We start from the raw sequence: 20,414 nt of genomic DNA, 5'->3' as shown, positions 1-20,414 counted from the left end.
ACTTGTTTTCGTTAGCTACCAGTGTGTTCCAGTCTGCTTTTTTTTGCTCGCTCTACAGCAGCAAATCTGGGAGCTTCAGATCCTTTGTGTATGTTGTTGTTCCGCTACACACTTCGCGCTGCACTATCTATCTACGCGGGTAGAAAGTAATATTATTCGCTAGGCGCCAGGCAGTGAGTTGGTGAATGTTATTTTCTTTTTCTACTAGAGCTTTGTGTTGTGAGGTCCCTACGAATAGATTTGTATTTTTAACTGTATGAAGCACCGTTCAAGCAAGCTCGCCCTTTTATTCGTTCTTCCATCCAGTTGGAAAGAGTTAAGAATTTAACAACCGTGCGTTGCATACGTGTATCTTTTCTCGATTCTAACCACAGCACTACTGGAGGGACAGTGAAAACGCGAGAAATTCGGAACAAACGAGATATACAACCCGACTGCTTTTTTCGTAACCACTTTTCCCCGAATCCAGAAAGTCACTAGGAGGTACCCGCAGAATTTCGTTTCGTATTTTTTTTTCTCCGTTAGCGACACACTCGCGTAGATCCTCCGCAGAACTACGGCAGTAACAGAAGCAGCAAACGAATCTGCTCTCCCCCAGGGTTGCTGCCAGCCAGTTGCGTGTACTTCGCGGGACCAATTTTTACTTCTTCAACAAACAACAATAGTTACTGCAGGAGGATCACCATTGAACTAAACTTTCGGAAAAAGGTGGATGATTTTTGGAGAAAGCACCGTACGCGAATATGATGACATGACGCCCATATTCGGAGGAAAATTTTGCGGATCTGCTCATCGTTTCCCGCGAGCGGGAGCGTTCAAGGTGTATGCAAGCTCCAGTGGTTTGCCTGCTGCTGTCAGCGCTCTCCTCGTGGAAAAACTTGTCCGGAAAGAGCACGGGAGAGTGGAAAATTTGAGATCAATTTACATTTTCGCATTGGCAACCAGCGAACGCACGCTGCAAGTTTGCAGGAAAAAAAATGGGAGAGAATAGTCCAGCAGGAGAAGAGTACGGACGAAAGACCTTGTAAAAGGAATGCTGAGAAAAAGCTCTCGGGGGTGGCGATGGTGATGTAATTGAAGCTCTTATGATGGCTGCGAAGAGCTGTACCGTGCTGATGAGTAATCAGCAAGAAGAGAGTCAGCGCCGCACGGTGGGTTAAAGGCGGCGGAATTGCTCTGCAGCCACGGTGGTGCAAATTGTTTTGCCCATTTGATTAGAGAGTTTTTCCTTTGCTATAGTAGAAAGGGTGCAATTTCGCACCGCGAATGAGGCACTCCAACATACGTATGCTAATAGAATTAGGCAGATAAATTTCACATGAGTGGCAATTGAAAATTGTTTATTTCTTTTCGGCATAGCAAACATACATCATCGATGTGATGTTATTTGAATCTATTGTAATCATAATCTATTCATTATCTAAATTATCATTTTTTTGTGGTTTTACATTCTTGTGATTTATATTTTGCCCGCAAGTTAACCCTCCATCCATCGTGATACTTCGGAAATAGCAATCAATTTGAAGATGTTGCTATCCACGCTAAGAAAACGCCTCCTCAAAAGGCGAAGACAGATAGATTTTTAAAATAAGTGATGTCCGAGAAAATCGGAAAATTTATTTTCCAGTTTTCTGGAAATGTATGAGGCGTCGAATATTTTTAATATTGTTTTTATTCATTTGTCAGTTGCTTTATTTCCAGTAGCGTAAGGTACAAACTTTTTTTAAATACTGCCTCATTGTATTAGTCATTGTAATATTATTGCTAGTTTCTAACAAAATAATTTTACTACCTAATCTAACTACGGTTCCAAAACTGTATGCAGCCCCGCTTGAAAATTGCTTCCGATGATGAGCGCTTTATTATGGGAGGTAAACTATTCCAATTTATAACACCTCGAATGAACAGTGAATTGGCGTAATTTGTAGTGTTGTTTGAATGGGTCACCGACTTTTGCAAGCGACGGCGGTTCGACTCTATCAATCTTCGATGCAGTATGGCCGAAATTTGCGTGGTTATTAGTTTTCTCAAGAACAAGCAGGATCGGTATGCGTAGAACGCTTGCAGAGATCACCCAGCAGATTTTTTTGCAGATGGCTCACACATGGTCGTATCTGGTCAATCCATAGACGAAGGCGAACATGGAATATATCCCCGAATAAAAAGGGCGGCAGGATTAGTGATTTAAACAGTTTCAGCTTAGTGTCGACCGTTGCAGAAGAAATACAGGAGTATAGCGTTCGTAGACCAGCATAAATCTTCCCGTACTGTTGGGATATCAAACCGTCCCACTGTAGATCACTCTGGAATACGTACCCTAGGTTGTACACACTGTCTAACCACTGGACGTTTTGACCGTCTATCACGATGTACGACACTGGAGGCAAAAATCCAATTGCACGCCGACGTTGGCTTGTTATGAAGAGCGCTTTACTTTTGGTAGGATTTATTGCAAGCCCGCTTCGCCGTGACCATTCTGAAATTCGTTCAAGATCCGCATTTCCGATGTCCAAGGACCATGACGTCCGATATATAGTTAAACGTCATCAGCATACATCTGGATGGAACAAAATTTGAAGATTGTTGGAAGATCGTTTATGTAGCGGCAGAACAGCAACGGTCCTAGAACTGAGCCTTGCGGTACATCAGATGTAGATTCAGCAGAGCTGGAGCAGCGACCACCACGGTATACAGTTTGTTTTCTGCTTTGTAGATATGCATACAGCATGCTAACAGCCGCAAAAGAAAAGTTGAACTGAGCTTCCAGTTTTGGAAGCAGCTTCCGGTGTGGAATTATGTCGAAAGCCTTTGAAAAGTCTAGCAGTAGAAGAATACCAACACCTTTTTTATCGATTATCGCTCCTTAATCATCATGTGCCGCTAGTACAGCGGTACCAGCTTGGTAGTCAGTTAGTAGATTGTTGCTTTCGATGTAGTGTGCCATTTGTTGCTTGAGAAGCTTCTCAATGGACTTGGACAGCGCGCATAATATGCTAATCGGACGTAGATTCGTAATATCGTTCAGGTGAGCTTTCTTTTTCATTGGCAGTACCTTTGCATGCTTCCAACATTCCGGGAAAGTAGACGACACGATGAATGCGTTGAACAAGTGAGTTACATGTTCAATTACCAATGGTAAGATTATCTTAATAAACTTGATAGGTAGCCCGTCTAGACCTATTGCGTTCGTCTTAACGCCCCAAATGGCATTTATGACCTCCCAGCTCTGTACTGGTCGTAAAGCAAACTCGTACGCTGCATACACTGTAGATCTTGGGGGATTCCTTTCCAGAGTGCCACTCGTAGTACAGTTGGACAAGAAAAACTCATTCATTTACCTCATCGGGATCTAAGTCGTGGTGCTGCGCCTCTTTATCCTTGCCTACCCCTATTCGCTTCACTCGTTGCCACAAGACTTTTGACGATAAGACTGTAAACTATCGTCCCGAACAAAAATTTCATAAAACTCTGAGACTCTTCGACCCAAACCTTACAATTTTTTTGAAAAATGTGCAGGAGAAAAAATATAACGAGGAAGTAAATCTATGACGGTAGTCTTTCCAAAAGACGGAGGGAACGATAGAAGAAAGTAATGAAATCAAAAGTTTTTTATAGTACCCCACTCTAGGGTGACGTGAAGGGAAAAATAGGTAAGGGAGGGTCATTATTGAAGGAACTTTTACTTGGTTCGTAGTTCGTTTCCTTTTATCAAGCTGAGTGATCCGCGGGTTGGAGCAAGTAGCGATTTCGAACCCAATTGTCGCGTAACTTTTCAAAAGGACCTAAGTAACAATGAGAGATTCTCTTTGTGCCTCTTCTCTTTCACCTTCCACGGCAATGCAAATGCACTTTAAAGCACCAGCTTTGCATGAATCGCTTGCTAGTGTCACTATCTAGTTAAGCGTGAGGAATTTTTTTTGTTAGAATGCATTTAAGTCGCCGTAATAATCAGAAGACAGGGACGCCCAAGAGAGTCTCTCAAGTTTACTTAGGTCCTTTTTGTAAAGTTACGCGAGAATTGAACCCCGTTAGTTTGCATGAGGAATCGTTCAAACGAACGGGGGTCCACTGTATTCGCCATCATTACAAACCTTTTCGCCGAATACCATTTTGCGGAATACCAATTCTCGGTTGACCATAACGCGGAATATAGAGTTTCGCAGAATACCATTTCGCGAAAAACCTTACGCGGGATGTACCATTTCACGGAAAATCTTTTCGTAGAAAGTACCATTTCGCAGAGGTGACCCAACTGAAGGAAAGTAACAGAGGTCAGTAGATCTAGGAAAATGAATAAACCTAGATAGAGGTGATCTGTACGGGGGGCTCCCCCCCACCCCGAAATGGCCGGCGCTTTCGACGGCAGGTCGACGGCAAGACTTGCGGCCTGTGGCCGTTTCGCGCTGAATTATCTAATGTTACTATTGATAGTTTTTGATGGTCTTGTTATTGACTAATGTTTTATGAAAGAGTCTAAAATTTCTCGAGTTCGATTAGTTTTTGAGTTACGCAAAAATTTCTGTTTTATTTGTATGAGAGTCCTTATCCCCCTACCACAGGGGTGAGGGGTCTCAAACCATCATTAAAAAAAATTCCTGCCTCCAAATTTGGTTCCATTTGCTTGATTAGTACTCGAGTTATGAGGAAATTTGTATGGAAGCCCCCCTCTTAAAGAGGAGAGGGGTCATAATTCCTCTTCTTAAGAGGGGAGAGGTCTCAATTCACCATAGAAAAAATTCTTGTCTCCAAAAACACCCACATGTCAAATTTTGTTCCATTTCCTTGATTAGTTCTCGAGTTATGCATAAATTTGTGTTTCATTTGTATGGGAGCCCCCCCTCTTAGTGGTGGGGGGTCTCTAACATTCATAAGAACGTTCCCTGGTCCCAAAAACCTCAATATGCAAATTTTCACGCCGATCGGTTCAGTAGTTTTCGATTCTGTAAGGAACATACGGGCAGACAAACAGAAATCCATTTTTATAGTATAGATTTGTATGGGAGCCCCCCCCTCTTAGTGGGGGAAGAAATTTGTGAAGAACGCTGCGCGGGTACAAATGCTGGGTAGAGCCAACCATCGGAAGATGAAGCGATACAAACGGAGACAGCAAACTCGACTCTTCCAGGAGAAGAAGTGCTACCAGGAAGAGAAGGAGTGCGTAGAACTCGAGCAGCTGTTCCGTGGAAGTAGCACTACGATGAACACTTGAATGACGTGCAGGCGGAAGACCATGATAGTGAAGGAAGTGACTTCATTGGTGCACCAAGCAACGCAGATGTGCCACCCCCATCGATAAGGGAAATTGAAGAAGCCGTACAGCGGCTGAAAAATCACAAAGTAGCGGGAAAGGATAGCATTGGAGCAGAACCCGGTCAGGTTGGCTGGCTGTTTGCATCAACTGATTGTCAAGATTTGGAATACAGAACACTATCGGAGGAGTGGAAAGACAGGGTTATTTGCCCTCTATCTACAAGAAAAGCGATATGCTGGATTTTTGACGTAGGACTACGTCTTACGGCAAGATTTGGCTGGGTAGGGTGTCATTCCAAAAAATCTTTCTTGAAAAGTCGTCAGGTTTTGAACGCTAATAGCGTAGCAGTTACCCGATCGATTTTAAATATTTTTGCACTAATCGATCGGAACATCTTCTAAGAATTGGCTCAAATGAAGAACGCTATTATTTCGTAAGTGTACACTATTGAAAAACTGAAAATAATGAAGTAGCGTACCAGCGAGCCACACGCCCTGGCAGGTATTGTGGGTTAAAATCCGGTTATAATCTCTGATTATAGCTTGGTTCGACCCATGCACCTTGCAACATTGGACAAAAGATAGGAGTCACAACGACAACTTGTTAAGCGTAGCTACCTATTACCCCCCCCCCCCTTCCTTTCCACTCTTTCCCCTCCATTCCCAAAAAAATCCTTCTTCATTACTTTTCCTTACCGTCCCTTCATCAATTGTAGAATCATCGTTTCAAAAAACATTAATATATGCCTGACCGCATTTAAGGTCATGACTAAAATCACGAGTTTGGTCAATTACATGCATGGATATGCCACTATCGCCACAAAGAGACTAACGTAGTTCTGTGCCACCTATATGCGGTGCCGCGAATTCTGCGGTGCAGAAGTGCCGCGAATTCTGCGGTGCAGAAGTGCCGCGAATTCCGAATCCCCATCACCGCATCACCTGTTCATTAATTTCAAAGCCGCATATGATAGTGTAAGCCGAAAATAGCTATGGTAAATTCTGGACGAAAACGGCTTTTCGGGTAAGTTTACCAGACTTATCTTGGCTAGGATGGATGGGATCCTGTGCTGTCTGTGCTATTTAACATTGCGTTTGAAGGTGTTATAAGACGAACGGTCGAAATGCGGGGCGCGATTTTCAGTAAATCCAGTCAACTTATCTGCTTTTCTGACAACGTGGATACTTAATGTCGAACAATCTAAGCCCCCGTAAAAAGTGCACACTGTAAAAAACGCTAGTTAAATCGGTTACCCTCTACGGGCAAGAAATTTGCATACTGCTAGAAGAGGACCGAGCAGTTCAACTCGCAACTCGGAGTTCTCGAACGGTGGGTGCTAAGATCCGTCATGGCGGCGTGCAAGAGAACGGTGTATGGAGGCGTAGAATGAAGCACAAGGTCGCGCGTCTTTACGGCGAACCCAGTAGCAAGACCAGGTGTAGCGAGATGTGGCGAACACTGGTAAAACCAACTCAGTAAGTAGGCAAGCCTGCACACCGACACGAACGGTAACGGCCAATGATGTATAAACTTCGCAGTTTTACAAGGTCTGGTGATCCGAAGCAGCTTCTGTCCACGCAAAGATATTCACAAAGCCACCTGGAGATCACCCGACAGGTGGGAGCAGTTCTTCGATTTACACCTCAATGGCGAAGTTGCAGAAAGAACAGGGCCGTGAAATGCTGGCAACGGTGCTACACTGGGTTGTTTCCAAGATTTCGGAAGCTACCGCAGGAATGGATGGAAAGAGTGGTTTGTCCCATCTACCAAAAGGGTATTCGACTCAGCTGTTGCAACTTTCGCAGCATGACGCTGTTTCACCAGTTTCCACAAGTTTTCGTATGGAATCATCAGGCGGAGTTCATGGGTACTAGCGCTACTACGGGCCAAATATTTACCATCCAACAGATCTTGAAGAAACGTGCCATCGCATCATATCTTTATTGACTTCAAAGCCGCATACGATACAGTCGATCGAGACCAGCGTATTTGGGATCGCTGGTGACTGCGGATAACAATATTAGTTGAATCTCCTCACTAATGTTCAAGGTGCATGTAGGTGGGAACGAGCGGGGAGCTGCAGAGGCGTATGAAATACGAGCAACAGGCACTGCTTGGAGATATTCCATCGTACATCTGGCGAAAGTCGGTTAGCTACGGTAGACCGCACACTTCCTAGGGATGCCGGAGGAAAGTGGTTCTCTTCATCAACCTTACCAGTACCAGGAATAGAGGGGTCCAACGTGCTAGATGACTTTTCCAGGAACTTACAACTTCTGAAACGCTTGGGAAATCAGCGAAAAGTAGTTCAAAATTAAGTTGAACAGAGACGACAGCTGGGAACAGCACGAACCACCCCCGTTCTCAGGTGAGGACAACGACGACGACGGATCAGAGTCCTGTAACGTGTCTTTTAATTCAACGTTGGCGCAAAGTACGTAAAGTTGGCATTGTAGCATTGTGTAAAGCTTCAAGTCGTGGAAGGAAAATTCACTTCCAACTTGTTAATTATTCGACGTATTGTAGGGCAAGATGGCGCTCCATGTTAATCGTATTACGCTTTAATTAGCGACAAAACTTCCTTAATTTTGATAGAATGTATGGACAATTTCGAAACTTTGTGTTAACGAGAAACTAATCAGGATGAACTGGTAAATCTTCGTAAATGAGAAATTCACATGTAATTATCACGGTATGATGTGAGTTGCTAGCGTGACATCATTTCTATTGGTAAACCCCTTAAATGTCGTCATGATTTGATTTTCTACTCTATTGGACAACTTTTAATCAGTTTTAGCCTTAATCAAGAGTTCAGCGGAGTTAGACGAAAAATGACCACGCGTTTCCTTTTATAATAGAGGCGAGATAGGCTGTTTTCCTTAGAATTGATATCTTTGATATCTTTGAATCATAGTTTGGTTTACGTAACCATATTTTTCCACATAGGCAATACTTACTGATGCTCTGTAAAACATTTCTGAGTAAATGAAATGCAGTGTTTCACCGCGTCACTGCGAAACTTGCATGTCAGTGGTAAAGAAAAAGGTCAAGAAGAATTTGTTAACTCTTGTAGGCGATTTGTACAAACAATAATTTGATTGTACGATGGGTAACAAATTTTTACCTTTTTTGATAGAAGACTTCAGTCTCTTTAAGACTAAAACTAAAGTAAAAATTCAAATATAGTTGTAATATTATAATGGGGGCACATGGTGCTTTGCTTTTGTCTGTACGAAAACGAATATTTTTGGCAAATAAAACCAAAAATATCTCCTCCCTTATTAAAAATATTCGTTTCGTAGCGTTTATCATAGAAAACAATATTAATTATGCTACTGATGTTGCACTACTGACTTTGCATAAAAGTGACCAACCAATGCGGTAGATTATCCCATAGTGGCGTGCTGCTTCGAAAAGTGCTCTCTTACTCTTTCGCTGGAAACTTGTATTAATCTCAGCTGGAAAACACTGAGAGCACTTTGCGCTATCGTGGCTCACCTCGGAAAGGATTTTCTTTTTTCATTCTCAATTATGTGATCCCAAGGGGACATAAGTGCGAACCATATCGAACGCACTTCAACAGAGTTTGCCTTGGTTCTCTCTCGCAGTTTTTGCGCTAGTAACAAGCAGGTGGATACACGGGTTCAAAAATATGCACATAGAGACAGAGAGCTGATCCTTGCATCACACGGGTGACTAAACTGTTACAAGAGAAGGCAGCATGCTAATTGAATTAATCTTTATTTTTGGTGTTCACTCAACGGTCGTTGGCTGGATTGCTTCGGAAGTAAAATACGCAACACAATGGCACATTAAAAGCTACATTATTTGTTTAGATATGATGCATTGAGGTTTTCATATTGCAGTTAACATGCATGCAGAAAAAACAAATCCATGAATCCATCCCAGAGCAAAGCTCATTTGCGCAGGAGCTTTTCTTTTGTGAAGAGCGTTGCTCTGACCTCTGGCATTCTCGAATGTGAATGTGAAAATTCCGCTCTTTTTCTCTAGCGCGCCGGAGATGCAAAACTTGGCTCACGTGCGATGCTGCATGCACAGAGATCCGCCATCGTTTCGTCTAAGCGAGCATGGATAGTGGAAAAATAAACAAAGCCTGAGCCGCACGCATACATCAAGAAAAAGGAAACATCTAGAGAGCTTGCTATTGCTACCAAGTCGAAAGGATCTACGGTACATTGACAAAAGCAGATGCTACCAGAATAGAGATTTTTCGCTACCACGAACTGAGTTTGACTGTTGAGTTAAAAGAGAGTATATGAATGTCCCATAGTAATGGTGATATACTGTGTCTGTGCGTCGGTATGTGTACGTGTGAGGGAAAATAAGAACAAATGCTACATTTTTCATAGGAAAACTATATTCAGATTTGGAACGTTTCGCTAGTCGAACTACGTAGGCAAGCAGAAATGCCATTTTGGCTAATGGATTACATGTTTGGAGCTGGTCCGTGTTTCGGTGCAGCTGCGTCGCCGTTACACGGCTGTCGATGGATTCTGTGGGGTCACTGCCACAGGGGTCGTTTCCTGCGTCGTACGTTTGATTAGCTTTAAGCAGCACTTTTTCATTGTCCTCGTAGTACGGTGTTGCTACAGTTCAATTCAGTGCGGCGCTCTTTTTGGGGTCACTGACAGAGGCTACCGACTCGTGCGAGTAACCCGAAAGTAGGTCAATAATAGGGTCACACGTACGAAGCTCGCTTGTACACGCGACGACGTGAAATAACTGGAAAAAAGGCTCCAAAATCGACGCGTGAGCAAACTGAAAAACACAGAAGCACCTCAAAAAGTACCGAATCGAAACGGAAACAATCTTTTCTGGCAGTTAGCCGAAAGGAACGCGAAATAAATGCGATTTTAGCACGGGAACTGCACACAACACTCTGTCGTTTTCTACGACTTTTCACGAGCCACGAGCTACGGCCAGCCAGCCAAACTCTCATTCACATTTGCTCTCGTCAACAAAGCGAAAACTGACGGCCTAATTGAATTGTGCCGTATATACCGATACGTATCGACGGATCTATATTATGGATATTTCTCCGATGTCAAAGCATCGAATCGATGAAATGGAACAGAATTTTTCTAGGAACTAAGTGACCAGAAGGCCTCTAACTGCAGTTTGTGTTTCTCTTCTCTTTCATCTGGCAGATTTGTCGTTTGTTTTTTTTTCTTCTTCAAAAGACGCTGACCCGACAGCTTTCGGAAATGGACTTCGCGCGTGAAAATTGGGACGGAAGTTTGCCACGGACACAAGCACGGATCGCGCGCGGGAGAAAAAATAGTTCCTCGTTTTTATAGCTGAAACTACGCGCTACCAAGCACCGATTTGGTCGTCGGTGCGGGTGCAGGAAAACCACGAGGGGGAGAACTGCACGTGGAAAAAGAGAGACACTGGTGGGACATCCGAACGAAGTGGCAATTTCGCAGAGCCCGTCTAAGCTCAGTGCCTTTACATGAGGGGCATTTGCTCTGGTTTGCCGTCTTCTTCGTGTGCTCTTCTGCTCTCTGCTGCGGGTGGTGGGTGGACTGAATTGCAGACACAGAGAACAGGCGGCACCAGTTGAACGGAGCAGGACGAAGGTGTACCTATCTATGTGGCACCGACCGACATGGAAAAGTTGAGCGGTAGGTTAAGGATCGGAAGACGGGTCGTGGTTCGGTAGGTCAGGAGGAGTGACAGAAAAAAAATGTTTCGTTCTTTCCTGTCCCCCGAGTTCGTTTCGGCACAGTGGGATAGATAATGTTCAGCTGAATTAAATGACGATAACTGCGATCAAATTGAAACGGAATTCAATTACTCAGGCGATGCAGTCGGTAGCATTCTTCGATAATGCTAAATTGAAATATACGAGGCTGGTAGCGTTTATTTGAAACCGTTATGCACAAATCGGCTTTTTGCTCAAATTGTATTGCAGAGGAGTAATTTCAATAGGTCAATCGTTGGTTTGATTATCTCTGTTTTTAATGAAACTTTATTTATACACAGAAATTTCATGGAAAAAGCAGCATCCAAAATAAAAAGAGCTGCGATTTTGTTCTAAACTTAAGTACCTACTTGTTACTTTCCGGAAAGTTTTAAACCCGTATTTTTCCAGCATTTTAGCATTTGGAACGTCTAAGTTATAGTGATATAAAGCGCCTTTCTCAGTTATAGTGATATCAAAAACGCTATTGTGGCCTCTTTAATAAAAATATTAAGATAAAACTTTTGAGCCTTTGAACCGATTTAAATAATTTTGGTATCTAATAAAAGTTATTTTAATGGAATTTTCTAAAAGAAATTGTATTAAATTTGATGTTTTTCTAGACAGTTTAGATTTTTCTACATAATATGTTAAACATTGGTGCCCAGTTAGCTTCGGGGTACGATGCTGGCCTAACAACCCAGTCATCGTATGTTCGAATCTCGGCTGGGAGGTGCTGCTATATACACTTAAAAAAACCGAGTTCGTAAATTACCGTAAATTTTACCGAACTCTGAGCAGCAGAACGTTCCGTAAAAATTTTTTATGATGCCAAACATTAGTAATGATCCGTAAACGTCGATTGGCACCATCGAATTTTACCGAACGTTCGGCTGCTCAGAGTTTGGTAAAAATTTTTAAGTGTGTAAGGTCAGTAGGATCGTTGCACTAGCCCCGTAATTGTTCTGTACTCCAATAGCCGGCTGCGAAGTTTGTCGATAAAGAAGGGTCAAGTTCTCAACAGGACGTTTATACCCATGGCTTTGCTTTTTTATGTTAAACATTTTGATACCTATTTGTGATTTTTTGATTAAGAAACAATTTAAAAAAAATTAAGCAGCGATAATGCGATGGAGACGCGTGGTAGTTTGGTTTTATCAGCAAGAAAATGGATATAGGAATCCCCCGAATAAGGCCGTGGGTGGTGCTGTACGCCCATTAATCAATAAAATTGATTTTTAGTACATTGTTAGTATGTAGTAAAACCCAGTCAACTACCTAAAAATCAACTTTATTGGTTTAATGACCAGCTGAGATATCGCGATGGGCGTGCAGCACCACCAATCGCCTTACTCGGAAGATTCCAGTATATATTTATGAGTTTTAGTTGAATTGATTAAAAGAATTGTCTAAAAAATACAAGAGCTGATGGTTTCTTTTGTCAAAGCATAAAATCACGAATATCATATATTTTTGAAATTTTGTACATTTTTAAAAAGTTAACGTTCAGCTCCTGCAAAGTTTGATTTAATTAACACATTTAGGAAAATATGTATACACAGAGCTATTTATTTTAGAATGCTATGATTTTTAAGGAAAATTTGCGGTGCGCAGAATTAGGTTCGTTTTCGGTTCACCATTTGTTTCATATCAAAATAATTGAAATCGGTCTAGTAATTCGAAAAGCCTGATATTTATAAAAAAATTAACGCAAAAATGGTGGTTTTTGGGACCGCAACAACTCAAAACAGCGATTATTACCTGACTCCTATTACTCAACCAAAGTGATAGATTTAATTTTGAGCATTTCCAATTACGATGGTTGAACCTTCTAAAAATCCAGTTCAAATCCAGTTAAACAAAAAAAAAAAAACTGGCAAAAGAGACCTCATAATGCTAACATGAGGAACGCCGAAGAAATTGGTAAACTGGAAAAATAGGAGTTGAGTTGCACATAAAGTTTATTGTATTGCATAAACAAATATAAAGTAAGTATAGGCACAGATAAACAGACATAACACTCATTTTCCATTCTCCGTACCGATTAAACCGTCATTTCAAATTTGGGCTTAATTAGGAATGTCTCCGTTTTGGTCAAAGTGGCGCTTTTTGACGAAAGAAAGGGAATACCCCATAAAAAATACTTGCTACTTCGAGGGATACTCCTGTTGTTATTTGATATTTGGGAATGTCGATCATAGATGGTGCTAGTGTTCAGCCTAAATGTGAGGTATGATGATTTTTAAAAAGTTTTCTTCGAAGAGTTATGTCTGTGGTATAGGCCTATAGGCCTGTGCGAGATTTCGAATAATTTCGTACCGTTTCGGAAAACTTAAAATTTTTGCGTAATTCGTGAATTTTTAAAAATATTTCGTTGGATTTCCGATAGCTCGAATAGCAATAAAAAAGTATGAAGGACTGTGCCTAGGGGAACGAACGAGGGGTTCACGAAGGACTACGAATGTGGGCACAATTCGACAAGCTTGACAATTTAAAAATGTTCAGCAGTTTGGTACGGAAATTAATAATTTACTGTATTGTAATAAATGCTCTAAAACATTTATATACCTATGTTAAATTGAGTTAAGTTTCAATATCCCAAATGTCTGTACTTCGTATATAATTTCTATCAGTTTCTTAGACTTTGTGGTTCCAGTAAGAGTTAAATCATCAGGCCACAATTACGCATCTTCTAATGATTGCTGCTGATTTCGTATTTTGACAATTTTTGCACGGTTTGTAGCACTAATCAACTTATGGTAACTGATTTGAAACTGGTATGCAGTTGAAAAGTTAACTTACTTAAGGATCTAGCTTGCTTGCTTGTAATTGTACGGTCAAACCTGCTTGTGCTTGTGCTTGCTTGTCATTGTACGGGAAAAAGTAAATATTTATTCTAGGTTATCATTAATAACACTGATTCGCATTCGTCAATTTCCATGAAATTTATTTTTTATCATTTATTTATTGTTGATAGCACCATTCATTGTGATAGATTACTTTGAATTATTTTGCTACAGTAATTTTGACAAATCAAAAGTGTGACAAAACCGTGTAAAAAACGTGACAAACTCGGGTTACCACTGTAGGTCCTTTCGACACTCTACTTTACAGCTATTTGCATACTTGCTAGTAGTACAATTGAAACTATTAAAAGAACTTTACTCAGTTGCGATTTATTCTGCTCCGTTTTGTTTGAACTTTGTGTGTTGAATAAAAAAGTTGCACTTTTTGTACAATGAGTGAGCAAATAACAAGTCTGCCCGTAATATACATCTTCAATCGTTCGCTAGATTGTCTTATTTTTCCAATGATGTGAATAGTCTGGAGTAATTCAGGACTCCAATGAAGGCGTTCGACAAAGTTCCACACTTACTGGCTGTAGAAAAAATGAGGTATATGTGGTTACAAACCCGAACGACACAGTGGATCATACCTCACCGAACGCTCCACTTTTGTCAGCATTAATGGCAATAATTCGGTTTATTTTGAGACACCATCTGATGTATCGGAAGGCAGTCATATTGGACCCTTGATATTTGTATTTTTTGTTAACAAGTTGTGCAGTCACTCGAGCTGTTCTGAGATTATGTTTGTAGAGGACTTAAAGATATTCCGTGAAATTAAGAGCGGACTTGACGGTTGCGCTCTTCAAGGCGATTTTCACTCTCTCTCACGATGATATAACGATAACAGCTAAAGCTTTCGCAATTCTAGGTTTCGTAAAAAGAAACACTAAATCATTCTAGAATACATACGCACTTAAATCGTTGTACTGTGCACTTGTCCACAGCATTCTGGATTACGGTGTTGTTGCATGGGAACCATATAATGCTGTGCATATCAATAGAATGGAGAGCATCCAAAAAAATCCTGAGATACGCTCTGCATTTTCTGCCCTGGAACGATTCTCTAGAGCTACCAGCCTACGAGGAAAGCTGCAAACTGATTGACCTTCCGTTTCGTTAGCTGCCAGAAAGAAATTACCATAAAGAGTTTTGAAATTCGGAATACTAAACGGAGGTAAACATCCTTGTCCTTCGACGGCAATTCAGAAACCATTTCTGTCTGTGGCAGCTTTCTAATCGCACAAAGTACAATAGTAATTATGATCCTTCGGTTATGTATTGCAGTGTCTTCAATGATGCCGGGGACATATTCGATTTTGATATTAACAAATTTATTTATAAGCGTTGGATACAACTATTAGAGTTAAACAAATTATCTGTGCAACTCCGAGTCGAAGATATAATAATTTCATAATAACAAAAAGTAATCACTACATAATAGTGTTTTAAACGATGGGGAAGAGTTTGAAGTGATCACCCCGGTGGCAACTTTGACGTTTGCGAACAAAATAAGTGAAGCCAATATTGGCTGGATCACATGTATGCAAGTATGTGAGCAAAAGAACGAATCACACGGTATTTTTGCAGCACCAGCAGAAATATTCGTTGGGTTATCATCCACTCAAAATAATTTTTACGTCGAAATTACGGGAAAGTTATGTGATTATTTTCCATCCAACTTTTCCCGTAGCATTTACGTGAATTCCACGTAGTTTGCATTAGTATGGGTGCATTTACGTGGAAATCAGATAGATGTTATTGTATTTTCCAATAATGTTCAACTGAAATTCACGTAACTCCCTGTAGAGAAATGTACGTGATTTTTCACGTGGAAAGGATGTGTGGATTATTTTGCGTGTCTATCTCATCTGAAACCTCCGTTACCTCTTAGTTGAATGTAAATTATAATTATCAATGAGTTATTAATGAGTTTCATAAAAAAAATTCACTTCCATATCACATGATTGATACATACATGATTAAGTTTCGTTGGCTTGGTCTCGTCATTTCCACTGTTATGTGAATGCTGTTTATTAAAAGCAAAACGCATATAGCGCCACCTCATAATGTGGCGGTTTCAGGAAACATGGTAGATGCCCGGGGGTTGGAAGTGATAGAGGAATTCATATACCTTGGGTCGTTGATGACGTCGTATAACAAATGAAACAGGGAAGTCCGCAGACGTATTCTTGCTGCAAGTCGTGCTTACTACGGATTCCGCAAGATTCTTAGGTCTGGTAAGCTTCACCATCGTATTCAGATGTATAAAACGCTAATAAGACCGGTAGTCTTCTAAGGGTACAGGACATGGACAATACTCGACAGGGACTTCCAAGCATTGGTCGTTGTCGAATGTCGTGTGCCGATCCTACTAGCACAGGTGTCATGAACCAGTTGTGGTAATCGATTTTTGACTAATTTCAGTCATAGATAAGTTTCTGCAACCATAAGTACGAAAAGTGTGCTGCTTAAGTAAGACAATCTTTGGCAGGGTATGTGAGCATGGTGTATGGTGTATGGAGGAAAAGGATGAACCTTGACATGGCTCAACACTTCGGTGGGATCTGTTCTGAGAATGCCTGACAACAGCCTAGTAAAAACGATGTTCGCCTCGAATCCGGTTGGTATCAGACGCATAGGTCCACTCCGTGTAAGATGATTAGTGGAATAAAACAGGTTATGCAGGTCAAATTCTAGTGGACATCTAACCATGATAAGTAAGCAAGGTAGGCTGTAGATCCGCCGAGTTTCAGTGTGACGAAGAAAACAACGGCTGCGCTGAAAAACGGTAAAGCCGCTGGAAAGGACAGCACTTTCGAAAGTCGTTTTCTTTGTTCAATCTATCGGATCATGGTCCGGGTATAGTCTGAAGAGGCATTACCGGTGGAATGATTGGAAGGTCTCATATATCCGATCTACAGAAAGAGCCATCGACTCGATTACAGCTATAATCGAGATATAACCCTTTTCAACTCGGTGTACAATATCCTCTTCCTGATCATGTTCCACCGACTGAGATCATTGTAGTAATCTTTTGCTGGTGAATACCAATGTAGATTTCGAGAGGTACGCTACACAGCGTACTCGATAGCAAAGCAATTGGGACTAAACGTTTTTCTATGACTTGACCCTTCTTTATCGACAAACTTAACAGCTATCGATTAGAGTACAGGACAGTTACGGGGCTAGTGCGACGATCCTGCTGACTATCCTACTCATCTATACTTCTTAATAATTCGCAGTCATGAGTTGTATATGATGACGCGCACGACTGCAAAACAACTTATTGTTCACTTTATTTTGGCATACTCTAATCATCATTCAATTGTAATGTAAAATTGACATAGATATGATTTAATGTGGACTTTTTATTACGATCTTTTGTTATCTGGGGTATTACGTATTAGTAATGTTTACATGTTTCAAAACAGCGTATGATTCAGTTAAGCGAAATGAGTTATGACGGTTTATGATTAACCATGCTTTTTCAACTAAAATGATTAGGCTGATCCCTGTTGATGGTTTGAGGTGAAATTAGCTGTCATCGATTTTGTAAATTTCAAAAGCAAGAAATTTTTTTGTTTGAAATAAAAATTTTGTTCATGAAAATATATTCGCTGCGTTCAGATTGGCAAGAAGAATGCAGTGAATACATTTCTATAAACAGAACCCCACTTTTGGGTCTAAAAACTGCTTCCGAAATTGGGCTCTCTGACGAAAAGTTAATGACTGCTAGTTTCCCGTTAACGTCTTAACGCTATCAGGATAGCGGGTGAGACAGCGTACTCGTATGTGTCGTTAAATGGTTTGAAGCAAGTAAACGGGTGATCCAATTTGCAATTCAACAGAGCATCGGTTGGTTTTATTCAAAGTGTGCAGAGGAGTAGTATCATAATGTCACATGTTTTCAAGCTTTACGGACGACATGGATTCATTGTTGTAAAACGTAGAGCTGTGAAGAAAGCATATGCGCATCTTAAGATGGAACTACGGGTATTGGGATCATTATAAACTGTGCCAAAACAAAGTATATTGTGGCTCGTAAGGAGCTAGGTAGATTGCGGAGTCTGTCTGCAACTTCGTACGAATCTCGCGTTGTATAAGATCGTAATTCGTTCGGTGGTTCTCTACGGCCATAGAATGTGGACAATGAAGCTGAACGACCGACGAGCTTTGGATGAAGCTCGTGTGAACAATTATTTGGCGGAAAACGAAAGGAAGAAAAAAAATCAGAGGGGTTGTGTACAAGACACGACCGCATATATAGGTGACGCAGGACTACGTAAGTGTCATTGTAGTGATAGTAGCATGTATTCATGCTTGTAATCATTCGATTCTTCATGTATACATGCTATATGCAACATATATACATGCTACATGCCTTGTATGTAACATTTATCAAAGTAGTTACATTGCATACGTTCAATTCTCCGAAGATTGTGCATTTGAAAACAATTTAACAAAATTAAGAACACAAACTTTTGCTTTCCGGCTACCTTACTGAAATTAAAGATTGTTTTTATTACCCATGGTTCTCCACGTTGAAGGGATTTTACCAATTCAATCCTATTTTATCAACAGCACATCTTTTCACTACACTTCTAATGAAACGGCAAGCATGCGTATTCATACAGAGTCGTATTATGACCGAACATTAGAGCTGTAGCGCATTTTTCCAACACAGATATCAAATTCGTCGAGGTTTAATCGTCTCGTAGTAAAGAATTTGCGATCTGTTGGGACAACGAACTTGTGTCATTTTTTCTGGCACACTTCCCTAACACAGACATCAAATTGGACTAGGTTTAATCGCGGTGTTAAGAAATCTCGTTGAAATGAGGAAACTTTGTCACTTGTTTTGGCTTACTTCCCAAGCACAGATATCAAATTGGTATAGGTTTAGATCATCGCAAAGAATCTTCCAACCAATCACGAAGCGAGAATTCTGGTAAAACATAGGTTCATTATTTTCAATTTTTCAATAGTTCAACATCAAGAATCCATACTTTTCTTCATTTGGGTCAATTCTTAGAGAATTTTCCGATCGATTGGTGTAAGAATATTGAAAATCGATAGGAAAACCGCTGAGCTATTAGCGTTCAAAACCTTTCATTTTTCGTGACGCTCGCATTTTTCGATTTTTTGGAATGACACCCTATCTCAAAACTTGCCGTAAGACGTAGTCCTACGTCAAAAGAAGTTCGAGCACGCAGGTGCATGAAACACAAGAAGTGGCCCAAGTAAAAACTTGAGTTTTATTACACTCTTATGATGGAATTTAAGATCCAAATTGGTCTTGAAGACCACCATAAGAGTACAATAAAACTCACATTGTTGCTTGGGGGTGTGGTGGAAATTTTGGGATCAAGTTTACAATTTACATTTCTAAGAATCCTAGAAAATAATAGATAATTATATATTCAAAAATTGAAAATATTGTGAAAAAATGACTGCTTATTAATTTCATAATAGATTCATAATAGAATTTCATAATAAACTCAGAAATCAAAATTCCGAATTATTATTTTTCAATCCGAAACGACAGTCCGATATCACCAAAAATGTTTCACCGTAAATCTATGCTATCATTATTTATCCGAGAAAGACACTGTTGGCGCTAGAAATAAGTCATTAGTCAACCCGTTATGCTTTGAACAATATTTTCCGCTAACGATCACCTAGGGAATTGCAGTTAAATTTGACCCCCGTGCACCCGTAGGCCACCCGTTGTGCATCGCGTGATGCTGTTCCGATCTCTGTGAGAGTGTACACTAAAAGATGAGAGTTTTCTTCGTCACGTCACGGTAGCAGCAGTAGCAGCAGCAGCCGCTTGCGAGAGTTTCGATGTTCCACCCACCAACACATTGATCTCGTGGTGGGTTCGAAAACTCCGCTGTGGCTGGTTGGAGAGAGCTTTCAGAGGCTTGCCAGTTGCCACAGTGTGTGCCATAGCGATACGGATACTGACCGTAACGACAACTTAGCGATGAAAACAGAACGGCAACAAAAAGTAAAAGCGCACACACAAAGGAAGCACCTGTCAAGTCGAAAGCTGTTGAGCTGTTCGGTGCGAATGCTGGAGCTCAACCGTGCGGGCGGGAGCAGAGCGGATACACGCGAGGCAAAAGTTTTCCGTCAAGGAAAATGGTTGCAGCAATCGGATGATACCAAGCTAGCAGCAGGCAGCTGCTGATGCTAGGCTTCGCAAGGCAGCTGCTGGATCATGATCGATTTTCGAGGTTGCTAGGCTACGTTCTAATTTACGATTTCATCCATCAGAGCATTTGAATAGCTGCTACTACACATGTCACTCTCAGTCGTCCTTTATGAGTTGTTCGCTGAGAGGTAGCATTCAAAGGGGCAATTTCCGTAAGGGGTATTAACACTTGTCTTTATTTATAGTTTCATATAACCGTGGCCACTTGTTTTTCGAAACATAGCTGTGTACATCGGGGGGGAGGGAGCTTCCGCAGAAGGTTTTATGCTTCGCTTTCTAGTACCATTAATGGCATTGGCTGTTTGTTCTTCATAAACCGATTTATGTCCGTAAGGCTTTGCCTATGTTATAAGGTTTAAATACATTAAATACCAACACGATTTACTATATTAT

The sequence above is a fragment of the Sabethes cyaneus genome, chromosome 2 (genome assembly GCF_943734655.1).
Source record: "Sabethes cyaneus chromosome 2, idSabCyanKW18_F2, whole genome shotgun sequence".
In the NCBI taxonomy this organism is placed as follows: Eukaryota; Metazoa; Arthropoda; class Insecta; order Diptera; family Culicidae; genus Sabethes; species Sabethes cyaneus.
The sequence above is the reverse complement of the archived record's forward strand: the minus strand, read 5'-3'. Positions refer to the sequence as shown.